Source organism: Zonotrichia leucophrys, chromosome 4 (assembly GCF_028769735.1).
Source record: "Zonotrichia leucophrys gambelii isolate GWCS_2022_RI chromosome 4, RI_Zleu_2.0, whole genome shotgun sequence".
Taxonomy (NCBI): Eukaryota; Metazoa; Chordata; class Aves; order Passeriformes; family Passerellidae; genus Zonotrichia; species Zonotrichia leucophrys.
The window spans coordinates 21,815,372-21,829,297 of record NC_088173.1 but is presented as its reverse complement, the minus strand read 5'-3'; the positions used below and the strand labels follow the sequence as shown (position 1 = coordinate 21,829,297).

Below are 13,926 nucleotides of genomic sequence, written 5' to 3'. Positions count from 1 at the left end.
TATCCACTACTGTTAATGTAAGGTATTGTGATGTATTTCCTTTGTATTGATGGAAATTCAGTCTGTTCAAATTCACTGGTATTTACAAATCTGGAAGTTTAGCTCTAATATATCTATGACAAACATATTTAGAATTACTAAGATGCATGTTTTTTAGGTATTTCATGAATTTTCTTAAACAAAACTATTTTCAATTTCTTGTAACATCAAAAAGATTTGAAATATGTCAGCATCAGAATGGACTAGATTTATTACCTGGAAAGGTTATCCCAGTTTTACTCCTTAGTTATTTCAGCAACTTGCATGAAAAAAACACGAATGTGCATAGTTTGAGCTGAGATGATGGATTCCAAAGATAATTTCATATTAACAAGCAGTTAATTTTCCATTAATAGATTGGTGTCTGATTTGAGTGATTAGTTAAATGCAAAATGCAAACCCTTTCTCATTATTTAGGTCTGAAATATGAGGAAAGAGAAAGGTTGCAAGGGAGAAAAGAAATGAAGGGTATGTGTGGGACCAAAAGCTAATCTAACTATCTAATAGTTGGTTGGCACTAGGGGGTCACAAAATGTCTCTGTCAGGGTGACAGAAATCCCTCCCCAGCAGAGCTGATTTGATATCTTTGACAGTGTGATGGATAACTTTGTGACAGGCTATATCCTGTTTGCCAGGGCGCGATGTGAACCTCTTTCAGCAGGTTGTGCCCTGTTTCATGCCAGACGTTGGCTGGAATGGTTCATTAGCTAAGGAGCCCTCCTGGTGTATTTCACTGCCTTACAGATGCAGCCAGTCTATTTTCTCATGCAACAGATATGAGGAAATAGCTACTCTGTTGTTTTGTTTCAGATTTGTACACTAGTGTAGCAGCAGGCAGAAGCTCAAACTATAAAGCTGGGAAAAGATCCATAACTGGCAATTAGCAGTAATTGTGATAACTATAACACATTCATATCACACTGGTTTCAAAATGTAGTTCTTGGCACTCGAGTACATTTAAGGAAACCACAAATTATTTTTCTACTATTATCCTTTTTCAGTACTCTAGCAGTATTTGGAGGATGTGAACTAACTACATTTGCAGGGAGAACATTTCCCTGGAGAGCTGTCCCCCAGCTTCCTCTGTAGGCTTCATGTTATTGGAAAATGAGAAAAAAGAAAACAGCTCATGGGCAGTATTCAGGGATTCTGGATTACTGTGGATTCTTGTATGAGGAGCTCTAAAGCAGTGTACCTTCTTTTTTTTTCTTCCTCTTTCTTTTTCCTTCTTTTTCTTTCTTTTTCCTTATTTCTATTTCTTTTTCTTTCTTTTTTTTTTCTTTTTATATGACTTTAAGCTTCATGTTCCACGTTGCACCTTTTCCATGGACTCAGCACTGGTAAGATTGCATCCTGAACCCTGTGTTTAATTCTGGTTTCTTCACTACAAGAAAGACACTGAGGTGCAGGAGTGTGTCCAGAGAAGGGCAATGAAGCTGGTGAAGGGTCTGGAAGACAAGTCTTGTGAGGAGCAGCTGAGAGAGCTGGGGTTGTTCAGCCTGGAAAAAAGGATGCTCAGGAGACCTTGTTGCTCTCTACGACTACTTGAAAGGAGATTGTTGATAAGGTGGTTGGTGGCCTCTTTGCCCACCAAACAAGTGACAGAGTAAGAGGAAATGACCTTAAGTTGCACTAAGGCAAGTTTAAATTGGATATTAAAAAAAAATTCTTCACTGAAAGAGTTACCAAGCATTGAAACAAGCTGCCCAGGGAAGTGGTGGAGTCACAGTCTCTGAAAGTGTATGAAATAGGCATAGATGCTGAGCTTAGAGACATGGTTTAGTGACAGACCTGTCAGTGCTGGGCTAGAGGCTGGACTCAATCTTAGAGATCTTTCCCAACCTTAATGATTCCATGATTTATTATTTCAGTGCAGAGTACCCCAAGATGTAGTTTAGCACTTTGCATATGTCATTGAGCAACATATCATTGTGTAAAACTTACCAGATAAATTAGAAGAGTACTCACAGGAACCAGGCATTCAGATCAGCTTGGTATAGGAAATAACAGAATTTCTTTAGCTGATAATCTCTTATAAGCATTTGCTGCTAACCAGAACCTCCTGTTACCAGCACATTGAGTAAAAGCATTACTGAGCCCTGCTGCCTTTTAATTTATTGTTTCTGCTAATGGCATCTAATCTCCTGCATAAATCACAAATATCTAATGAAATTTAGAATCATCAGTGTCTGTAATTAGTAATTTACCCATAATATATTAACTTTTAAAATCCAAGAACTTTCTTTGATTAATTTTTAATATTATTGGTTACTACCCTTTTATAAAGAAACAAATTCTGTTAAATATTTCTGCTAATTGCACTGCTAATGTCAGTGAAGTGTACATGATTACTTATGAAGTTACTAGCAAGTTAGAAATTTACTGTATATATTTAGAAAAAAATCTAATGTTTGAATAACTTATTATCCTGGAATCCAAATTATTATAATTTTTGAATAGTTAAATCCCTGTGTGATTCTCTGAAGAATTTTTCTTTCTAATCTCTTGAATAATTTTTTTACTAGTCTGACTATTTTTTAACTTACCAGTTTTTCTCAGTAGGGTATTTTATGTTAAGCTTTTCAACATAGGTAGGTACTTAGTATATGTTGAAAAGCACAGAAAAGCACAGAGCAATGTTTATTTGGGTTTTTTTTTTTTGTACTGTGGTTTGTTCTCACTTTCTTGTTTTCCACAATTATTCATCCTCTTCCTAAAAGAAAAAAAAATACTTCTATCTTCTTATTCCCTCATTAGGAAGTTAGTCTCTAAAAAATATTTTTCAGCAACAGATGTTTCTTCCATGAATGTATCAAGGGAATGTAAATATTTTCTGCTCAACATGCTGTTTTGAACCAAATCTTCTAGACCATAAGGAAATCCAAGGACCAGAGTTACAGAATATATGCTGATGCAGTGTCATTTTGTCTTGCATATGCAAGTTTAGTCTTCAATTTAGCTCTGGAAAAGATTGCAATAAAATAATTATTTTTCAGTGATATAATTTAAAAGCTTAATATAGAAACAAATGAAATAAAATTCAAACATTGTTTTCCAATGTAAAATGAATTTCAAGAGAATTTCCTTACTGAAAAGACATAAAGTGTTAAAGCTTATCCTGAGCACACAAGGTCCCTGATAGAAATTCAAATCTAAAAACCAGTCTTAATTCTTAGGAAAGCTTCAGCACAATGCAGAGGATATTTTGATCCATCTGTAATGAACATAATATAATATCAGCCAAGTAAGAATCTTTCTCTTGTTAATTTTCTTTTGTCTTATATCATGATAGTCTCTCAGATCAGTGCTGCTTCCTGTTGAACTAATTTAAAAGTCAGTTTTTGGGCAAACTTCTCTTCCTTTTCTGGGTTTGTAATATAAAGCTTCCTATTAAACGCTTCAGATAATATTTTTAGGGAATCAGTGCCCCAAGAAATCTTTGGTGGGTAAAACCACAGTAAATGAACTTATGTTGATTTCAGTTACATTTAACTTTGGCAGGTTGTTAACCAAGATGGTGCTCTGCTCTCCCATGCTGAAATTTGACTATGGCAAGAAATCAAATTACTGACTTAGCAGCTGAGAAAATAATGCCCTTTAGTTAATAATTCTACATATGGAATAGATGTGGAACAATTTATTATTAAAATAGAGCTTAGTTGTGGAGATTAACAAAACTGAGGGAGTATTATGGATCTGACACAGAAATGAAGGAATGAAATATGGTACCTATAGGGTATCTGCAAAAATGCTCCTACTGAAGGGACCTGAAAAAAAAAGGCAATGGTAAAAAGCAATGAAGAATGTCAAAATATCAATCTATTTAAAACCTGTTTTGAGTACAGTTTGGATTTAATTTATGTCTTGGTAAAAGACTGTATTTTACCACTTAAATTGTCAGCTGATGATTTATCTGAATAATGCCTTATATCCCTTCACATCTTAAGAGTGCTGGTGGAGGTGATGAGGTGCTGGAGTGGAGATAACATTGCAATTGATATCTTCCTGCATGCTGGAGGGTCCTGATTACCTTTCATCACATAAAGATTCCTCTCTGTCTCCTGCATTTCCAGCTCACTGTCAACCTGGAGGCAGCAGTGTTTTGGTTTATACACTTGTCACAATACAACCTCCTGATCCATTTATCCTAAAATTCCAGTTCCTTCAATCCAGATAATATTTTATAGTTTTTGCCTAGAGTATTGAGAATAGGCAGTTAGGAGTATTTACAAAAAGCATAGAGCTATTAAAAAAAAAAGCTTGAAATGAGAGCAAACTAGAAGAGCTCTCTTCCTTTCTTCTTTCTTCAGATGATTTTTTTCTTTCTCTCCTCACAAAACATTTGTCAAGGTCTCTTTGAGTGTATATTATATTTCAAGCTGCATCTTTTAGAGTGTTAACCTTTCTAATCTTCACCACAGAGAACTCCCAGAGGGTACCTCCTTCTGGTGTCTCTGTTAACCTTTATAGACCACTACTCTTTTGAAATTTTCCACAAACTTCAATAAGATTAATTCTTTGTACTTAAAATTCATCCAGGGGACAGGTTAGCCATTCTTCCTCAAAATAAACTGCATTTCTCTGTTTACAACAGTGCCTTGACAGAGATGCCATCAAGTCTTTTGGGTGTTTTTGGAAGTCTGACCCAGCCTTTAATAAATGACCCAGGAGGGCAGAGCTTCTCTGTAACTCCTGAGAGATGGCAAAACCTGTGTGGTTGTCTTGGATACCTCAGAGCACTGGATTAAGCTCAAATTAAGGCTCCTAGCTTTTCTGTTTCATTGTTTTATTTTGCCTGAAACTAGATGTGGTTATAAATGTCCAGCAACTCCAGGCAGCAGCAACTTTTGAGTAACTGATCCCCCAGTAATTTGTCTTAAGCATATTATAAGAAAACTGCACAATAACTATGGCACAGCTGAATAAAGTCAAAGTGTTTAGGTAAACAGTCTTTCATATTTCAGAAACAAGGAGCTCTTTGTTAAGCAGAAATCATGGAAGTAGCATCTGGGTAGAAGATGAAAAAATAAGTCTGCAATGACATTTTTTTCTTTTTTTAGAAAAATTAAATAGCTATGTGCTAACGTTACACATGTCCGTCAATGTACTCTCAGAGGCTTCCAATTAATTTGCAAAGCATACTGTGAACTGTCTGAATAACTCTCTGAATAACTGATTTCTACGGAAAATGAGTTTCCAAGACATGTTGGAAGTATTAATTGTAGCTGAATATATAATGTCCCTCTTTATAATTTCTTTTCTGGAAATGACTTCCTCATCTTCTAAAACACAGAATATCATCTGTCTTTGCTCAATAGTTACTGCTGCAGTGTAAGTTTCTCTCATGCTTAGCAAGATTATTATTTCAATTGTTCAGTCTGATTCCTACCAAAAATCCCCCTACAACTTGTCTACTACTCTGAGAGGTAAAAAATTTAAGAAAACTGAATTTATTTGCCTCCATTTCATGGTCTCACTGGTGGAAGGCGAGTTGCAAAGCTACCAGTTTTTTTTCACAGACTGCATTTATCCAGCCAGTGTGGACTTTAGGGAAGAGTATTGCTTCTCTCTACGGCTTTCTCACCATGGGAAAGATGATTCTGCAAATATGTGTTTTGCAGGCCTCATGAAAGTGTCCTAGCTACTTTTAACAGCTAGCTCAAGTAATAATAAGAGGTTAATTGTGGTATTAATCTCACCTAATTTTAGACTTGTACTGTGCAGACCTAAAATAATCAGCATAAGCTATTTTTACAGTCCATAAAGAGAATTAGGCAGTTGCAGGAAGGTTTTAATTCATCTGACATTTTGAACATTCTTTTTAGAGTGAATTAATTATATTCTAAATTTGCCTCCACTAGTTATGAAGGGAAAGCAGATGACAAGCAAGATATAAACATCTATAATATAGAGGTCTGTATTTGATCAAATTTAAATATTACCTAGGTCACTCCCCAGTTTTGAATACTGTATTTTAATTTTCAGTTTGATTCATCTGTATGTTATTTGTCATCTTCCCTGACTATTTGAAGGCCAACTCTCATTGACCTATGTGCCTGCAGAGCAATAATCCATAAACGCAGCGCCCATAACTGATTTCCTTTCCCATCTCCCTCATATCCTTAAATCAAAACCAGTCAAACTAAAGCCACATGCATCATTTTTATGCTTCAAGCAATGTTGCATCATGTCACAAAACCAGATTAGGAATATTCATACTTCTTATCCTGTGTATAAGGATCTCATCTCTTCAGATGTTAAATAATCCTTTTTTCATTTCTTCTCTTGAAATATAAGCACGCATGTTGCACTTGTATTCAAGTTATATTGTATAGCAAGATCCCAGAAAAACAAATTTAAAATAGGAGTCTGAAATGGGAAAAAAGTTATTACTTTCTATCTGATTTAACTCAGAAAATGTATGACTAGTGCTAGTACTTGCAACAAAGGTGTGAAAACAAAAAGGCCAGATTTCAATCTGATGTAGATCAAAGTGTATACATCAAAAACAGTGAAGGGTCTAATTAAAGGCATGGCCATTGAGTGGAGGTATTCTGATTTTTTTTTTTTTTTTGTTGTTGTTTTTGTTTTGTGAACAGTTGCAATGTGGGAATAGGAAATCAAAGTACCATTTTAAAATCTTAAAGTTGGGTTTTATAAAGCTGATGTTTTCTTCTGTTTCTGTTGCAGTTGCAGAAACTCCCTAGGTAAGGGCTGAGCATATGAAAGATTTTTTCATTGTCTCATATTTTCATTTGATCTGAAAGAAAGCCTTGGGTAAAAGTCTACTATGTTATGGTTGGGAAAGTGAAGATTCAGAATGTGGGGTTCTGAATCTTCCTCTGGCTTTGCTCTGCTGTAGCTCTGTTGATTGCCGCTCTGTTCTGATTGTCATACTGACTTCTGATCAGCCAGCTGTTGCCTGCTTTTTCCTTTGATAGGCAGGGACAGCAGGGACTGGAAAATGTGTCTCCATATAAAAGGGAGTTAAAATAGAAAAATCTCAGTCAGAAGGAAGAAAAGAGCTTTACTTATTTTCTTCTTGATACTGTATTCCAGTAGACAGACAGAAGATAGACAGACAGACACATGGAGTGAGAGACTCCTGACAAGTACATTGGTCTCTAATGCTTGGGCTCCTTTGGGAGTCTATCCTTGTGCTTGTTAGAAATTATTTCCCTATGGTTCCTTTACAATTCCACAGGATTTTTTGACACCCAATATGTCTCTGTCTTTGAGGGCTATCAGGAAAAGAAGTGATTATGCTTTAAAGTAGTTTTTCTTGTAGATTTGAAAATTATAATGCTAAAAGCTGTGTGTGGGGAGGAGTTTGTTTGTTTATCTCTTTGGTTTGTTGGGATTTTTTCCCATGCTTAATAAAACCCTTTCCCCAATATTTTCTATCAGTTTGTATATTTTTTAAATTATTTTTCTCATCTGGTCATTGTCTATAAAAATCACATTTTTTCCTCAATTAGAGTACCCAACACTTAATGGTATGTGTGCATCCAGGTAAAATTGATAGTGAACGGAAAGCAAGATTACCTACATGACAATTTGTTTTTATATTCTAGTATAATTTTGCCAATTTGGGCAACAATTAAACACTCATGAAGACACTCATGACTTGATGTCTTATTGATTCTGATGTTCTTGAAGCATTTTGTTGCTGGTGCACAGATGCTGATGGAACCCAATAGCTTTAGAATCTTTTAGGCTGTGGAGTGCATATGTGTGTAAGGCTAAGCATAAGTACACTTTTTTTTTTTTCTTTATGTAAGGATAGGTCATAAAAGGGTATAAAATGAGGTACGCCATATGGCTTCATGTCTTATGGGATGCAAAAGAGGAAGAAATGATTTCCCCTCCTTGTTATAGCAGCTCTCCTTTGCTTTCCTCAAGTGAGATGCTGAAATGGGAAAGAAAACAGCTCCACTTATGGTTTCTCTACTAGACACACGGGTGAGAACATTGCTCCACATTCATGAACAAAAGAGGGTTGCTCCACTGTACTTTGCCTCTGCGATACATCTATTATCCTTGTCCCTGTTTTGTGCTGCAGGAGTAAAATACAACTAGCTTACCTCAGAGATTTTACTTCACACACAAAAGAGCAGATTTCCAAGGCATTTGATAATCTGAATCTCAAAATGGAAAAAAGAACAGTATGAATTTTTACTTTAAAAAAGTTTCAGAACAATATTAACAAATCCTTACAGATAAAAGATATTCTCCATAAAAATTCAAGATCCCTTTGGAAGAAGTTCTAGCTGTCTAAAGTTTGTTTCTGGAATATACCTCAGTAAGTAAGATTCAGATGGCTGATTGCAGAGAGGCAAGATCTCAGTTCCAATGAGATTAAATCCTCATGTGGTCATATTGACATCACATCTGTGCATCCAAATGCTCTGTGAAGAGCTTTCTTTAACAAGAGCAAGTAATATAACTTGCACTATTTTGACTGGTACTAATCTGATAAAAGGAAATGTTTCCATTTATGCTGCTCAGGCAGGTAACACTTTTCTCATATTTATCCATTATTTTAGCAGTTTGGAGATTAAATTTATGATTCCAGGAAACAATTGTTGTGAAACTTTGATGCAGAGAGTTAAAAAAGAGATTAGAGAAAATTAATAAAAATCAAACAAAACAAACATTTACAATAATTTTTCCAATATTGTACTTTTCAGTTCTTAATGTGAGAAATTAATCCTTATTTTTCTGTAAAAACAAATCTATTAAACCCAACATCAGTGGAGAAACAGTTTCTACAGGAAACTACTCCCTGACACAAAAGCTTAAGTGCTGGGCAGGTGGATTTTTTACAGTAAATGTAAAATATTTAAATAAAATAAAATGATTGGCATTTTTATTTTCAGGATAGGATTATGTGCATGCATGTGGTGTGACACAGGCACTGTGAATCTAATGTGTCTGAATTACTCCCGATCATGGCACACATCCGAATAATACATTTGCTATACAAATTATAAAGGATGTTGAATGCATAGCATTATTTTGTTGTGATCTCCAGTTCCTATGTCATTTCTTATTCATTCTCTCCAGAAATCCAGGAATCAAATCAAGGTGCAAGATGTCTATAGAGACTAGAAAATGCACCAAGTTTTCAAATTGTGTTCGGAAAAAGTGTTCTGCATCACAGGAAAAAAAAACCACAGCAAAATCTTGCCTGGCCTTACTCATCAGCAAAACATTCAAAGCCTGTACAAAAAACATGCATAATGTATCACTGGTACAAGATATGGCATTCTACTTTTTCTTCCTGGAAACTTTTTTCATGGAGATTTTGCATAGCTGAACTTAAAAGTTCAGTTTCTTGAACATCTATGTACTGATTGTTTTCCACACAACTTTGTCATAGAAAAAACCCTTAGTCACATATATTCTGTTATGCCTCAGGAAAGTAAGTAATGACCTTTGAAAATGTATTAATAAACAGGTAATATTTTTACCTATATTGTAGCACAGATAATTACATGTAACATAATATTCCATTGTAATATTCATTATCCATTTATCTTTCCTATGCATTTCACAACAGCTTGTAAACCTCTGAATTGTTAAAAACTTGCCTTAGAGAAAGAAATGCATTTTAAAGTTATAGTCTCAGATTAATCAAGAAAGTAGAGGCAAAGAATCACATGAAAATAAAAAAACCCCTTAATCTCTCTCGAATTTTCGTACTTGTGAGTTATATATGGGAACTTTAAAATAATTTACTTGCAATATTTTACATTCTTTTACTGTCACTGAGAACAAATGGCTTAGATAAAAAGGGCTTAACAGAAAAAAGATAAATATTTATTTTTCCTGCTTTATCATTAAACTAGGAAACATAAAAATAAAACTAAAGTCTCAGGCTTTTCCCAAGACTAACATTTTTCATTAAAATGCTACACAAATTTCAGTTTAGCCTTTTTGTATGCTTGAGGCAACCGCTGAAGAGCTCTGAATTTTGAGGCTTTTCAGACCTACAGCTAGAAAGAACAGTGTAAAGTGTTTTGTGCTATTGTGTGGTTCATAGGCAGACATATTTTTTTCTTCTTTGATCCCTTTGTGTTTAGCAATCATTTATTTCTTTTCAATGGTGGTAAGTTTTTTTGTTGTTTTGTTTTCATTTTGCTTTGTTTTGTTGTTGTTGTTGTATTCATCAGGACTGTTCTGCACCTCGGCACCTGGCATCACTTGGTGACCTCCCTGAGGCTAAACACAAAGGAAATTGTTGGATTTCAAAAGCAAAGATCTATCCTCTGCTTGCAGAATGCACCTTTCTAAAGGAAGAGTCACCAAATGAGAAAGGGATGGTTTATGCACAAGTAACCCTCCATCAATTTTGAGCAAGTTATAAGAACAGCAGCTTCCATAAGGTAAGCATAGTTCTGATCTGTCAGCAGCTCCCTACAACTAAATTTTTCTAATGCTTAGCAGTAGAATGACAAGATTTTTAAGATTCTTTCAAAGCTGCCTAATTTGACAGAGGGAATGGATGAAAGCAATTTCCATTGCTGGTGTCTTACTTTCCAATCCAAGGTCATCGCTGAACACCAACAGTGAAACGCTCAGAGTTGGCATGTCCTGCGTGTGCAAAGAGCTTGCTGAGGTAGCCAGGGCTACCTGCAGTGTGCAGGGAACTAAAAGACAAAATTAAAAAAAACCCAACAAAACAAAACCAACAAGAAATAAAAGCCAGAAAGAAAATCAACAAAAAAGAAAATTTAAATCTAAACCAAGCAGTATTCAATATTGCAACTACCAATACGAAGCTGATGATGTCTCATTAGAGAGTCATGTGCAGGTTATCCTGATTGTGGTCTAGAAGGTTGTACCAGAAAGACTGAAATATTCTGGAAAACAAGTGTTTTAATGCCTACAGCCTCTTTCCCATGGTATGAATTTTAAATCCGTTTTGGACACCTTAATTTTCATCAGGGAACCAGGTGATAAACAGGGATCCAGGGAACCCTGATGAAATCTTGATCTTAGGATAACAAACTAAGTGTTCATTACCACACTGTTATCTTGAGATAAACAAGTTATCTGAAGCTAAACAAGTTAACTGCAGTGGGTTCTGGTTAAAGGCCCAGTGCAATAAAGATGAGTGACAAGAGGGTTTTCTCTGATTTCTCTAAGGGCCGTACTGCCACAATTTCCATTCTATTTACCAATGTCATGTCACTTTGTGCCTCAGAAAATCAAGCATAAAGACACACTCAAAAACCAATGCAATTACAAGACCTGTCTGATCTGAAGAATTTTGGCTTTATTTGCCTGGACAGATTTTGAAAATAATTTTTGAGAAGGAAGCTGCTATATGACATTTAAAAATTCAAGCATCAAAAAGATATAATGCCTGTAAGGGGAAATATAAATGTAAACTGAAAGAAGATTAAATAAGTAACTCATAAAGTCTATAAGCTATGGAAAAGAGGGAAGATAAATGGCTAACTCAATTTGATGTTACAGCTGGAAGTCTAGATTTACAGAGAGGCTCCTTCTGTTGCTTTTGCAAAGACTCTTTATTCCCATCAGGTGATGAATGCTTAGGGAGGTTAGGTTATGGGCATAATAAATGTTCAGAACTCTTCCAAAATGCGTGCAAATTACAAAGCTAAGAGTACATGCCTAAGAATAATTTATAATCCCCATATCAGTCTGAACAATGTAACAGCAGCACAAGTTCATTTTGCACAGGAACAGACCAGAATCTGACAGCTTTCCACTACAGTTTATAGGAAAAGAAATGTCCTGGTATCTCTCAAGTAAATGCTCTCAATGATACTCCTGCTGGCAAGCTGTGAGTTAACACACACAATTTCCCTGAGCTTCCTCTTTGCAAAGAAAGAATAAAACTGCTGAAAATATACTGATATAGCAGTGTTAACTTTCAAATAATTGCCTGTACTATTTAATGATCACACATCTAATATTCCAAGAAGTGCAAATTTTCTTGATAAGCATCCTATTGGTGTTAAAGGAAGAGCCTGGCAGCATGAAAACATTGTAATAGTTTAGCAACAGGAAGAAATTGAGGGTTTTGGTTTCTTACCTGGGGAATAGTTAGAAGTTTTTTTTTAAATTTTTGCGTGTGTATAAGATCTATGGAAAACCTTACATAATGGTTGGTAAAGCAGTTCACATGAAATTTCTTTATAGGCAGAACTTCTTATGGTTCTTTGAGATGACATTCAAATTTCAATAAAACCACGTGATTTAGGTGGAAGAAATATTTTAGGGACAACAATCAGGGTACTGACTGATTGTGGTTTAGATCTGTTGATTTTGTACTGAAGAAGGTGTGCAAACTCAGGCATAGCTATGGAGACATCAAGAAAGACACGAAGAAATTTTTCCTAAAGGCTCGCAGGGTCATGTTAGCTTTCAATAGAGTGAAAACAAATAAACCAAAGATGCCTAATTTATCCTGAGTGTAAATTCTTAAACAATATACATACTCTGCTGCCAGCCACAAAATATGTAGGTAAAGAAAATTGGAAAAAAATCATTGGAGGTTCCAAAATGTTTCATTTGCAAAGGCAGACACTTAATGGGTCACATTTTCATTTTCTGTGCAGCTTTGGTCCTGAGTGAGGCAATAGCCTGTGGTGAATATCTGTGATCCTGTAGCTGAAGGACATGTCATAAACATAATGACAAAGGAATTACAATTGTCCAAGGAAATGTAAGTCTTTCATGTCTTAACATTTGTGACTTTCCACCTAAATAACCTTCATTTAATCTATTTTTATATATAGATTATGTAATTGATTGAGATTTACATTTAATGCAAAGCAGGCCAAAAAGCTATGAATGTGTTTTCTCCAATGTAATGTGGAACTAAATTAAATTTACAAGATCTTAACATCTGGGGGTAATCACAGAATTCCTGTGCTATGTTTATTGATGTGTTACCATTTTTGTGCTGCTGTGTAATTGTCACATTAAAGCATCAGATTTTATTCTCTGCCTTTTCAGAAATACATGCACAGAAGGATGCTGGATTTTATAATGCACTGGAAATTAAACACCTTTTCCTCTAGGAAAATGAGGGTAGGAAGGTGTTTTCTTATCCTGAAGGTTTTGTTATCCTGAAGGTTTGCTCCTGTCAATGCTCACAGGCTTTGTGCAACTAAGAAGGAAATGGACATAATAGATCTTTTTGAAAACATCCTGTGAGCTTTTCATTTACTATAGGAAAAAATGGCTTTTTAGAAGTTTAGAGCAGAAAATACAGAAAAGCTTGTGAGTTATAAAGAGTAGACAATAGAATCCTGATCTGGTCTATCTAACCTGTGACTTTTTTTAAGTTTTTATTTTTTTTTTTATTGTTCTCAACTTCTTTGGCTCTCTCTCATCAATCTCTGTTATTTTGGTTTCAGAAGTAGTTATTTTGATTCAGAAAGTATGATCATTGCTGACAGTTTGGACTGCTGGGTAACCGCAACAATAGTACTCATGGACAGCAATTTTACCCATGGACAGCAATTTCTTTCCTCATGCACATGATCCCTTGTGAGAGTCTTGATGGCTGGGGGAGAGCAGAAGGCAGGCTCTGTCACCTCAGCTGACCTCACTGAAGGGAAAACGTTATGTTCTTTCCTATTCCAACACTGAGAGTAGTGCTAAACCTATGCATAACGTGAATGGAGGTGTCTGGGAGTCCTAAATCCCAACCTTTAGTCCTAAACTGTGCTTCAACGAGTCACATAAAAAAATAATGACAGTGGTTTAACCACAGAGCCTGTAGTTCCACAATATGACAAATCAAAAAGTCTCTTCTCTCTTACATTGGGGTTCTACATTAATGATAGGACAAGCCTACATAGTTCTTGACAATTGGTAGCAGCTTGCAATATTTACGGAAGAATT

The 13,926-nt window shown here is 35.4% G+C and overlaps 1 long non-coding RNA gene across 1 annotated transcript in view; it reads left to right on the top strand.

Annotated features, from left to right (window-relative positions):
* The window catches only part of LOC135447531 (uncharacterized), a 35,813-nt gene extending 22,674 nt beyond the window's left edge, over positions 1-13,139 (top strand). The window contains exons 3-5 of the long non-coding RNA XR_010440183.1: positions 10,215-10,427; positions 12,633-12,739; positions 13,033-13,139. This is a non-coding gene — a long non-coding RNA (uncharacterized LOC135447531). The remainder of the gene's footprint in view (positions 1-10,214; positions 10,428-12,632; positions 12,740-13,032) is intronic.
* Positions 13,140-13,926: the final 787 nt, after the last annotated feature.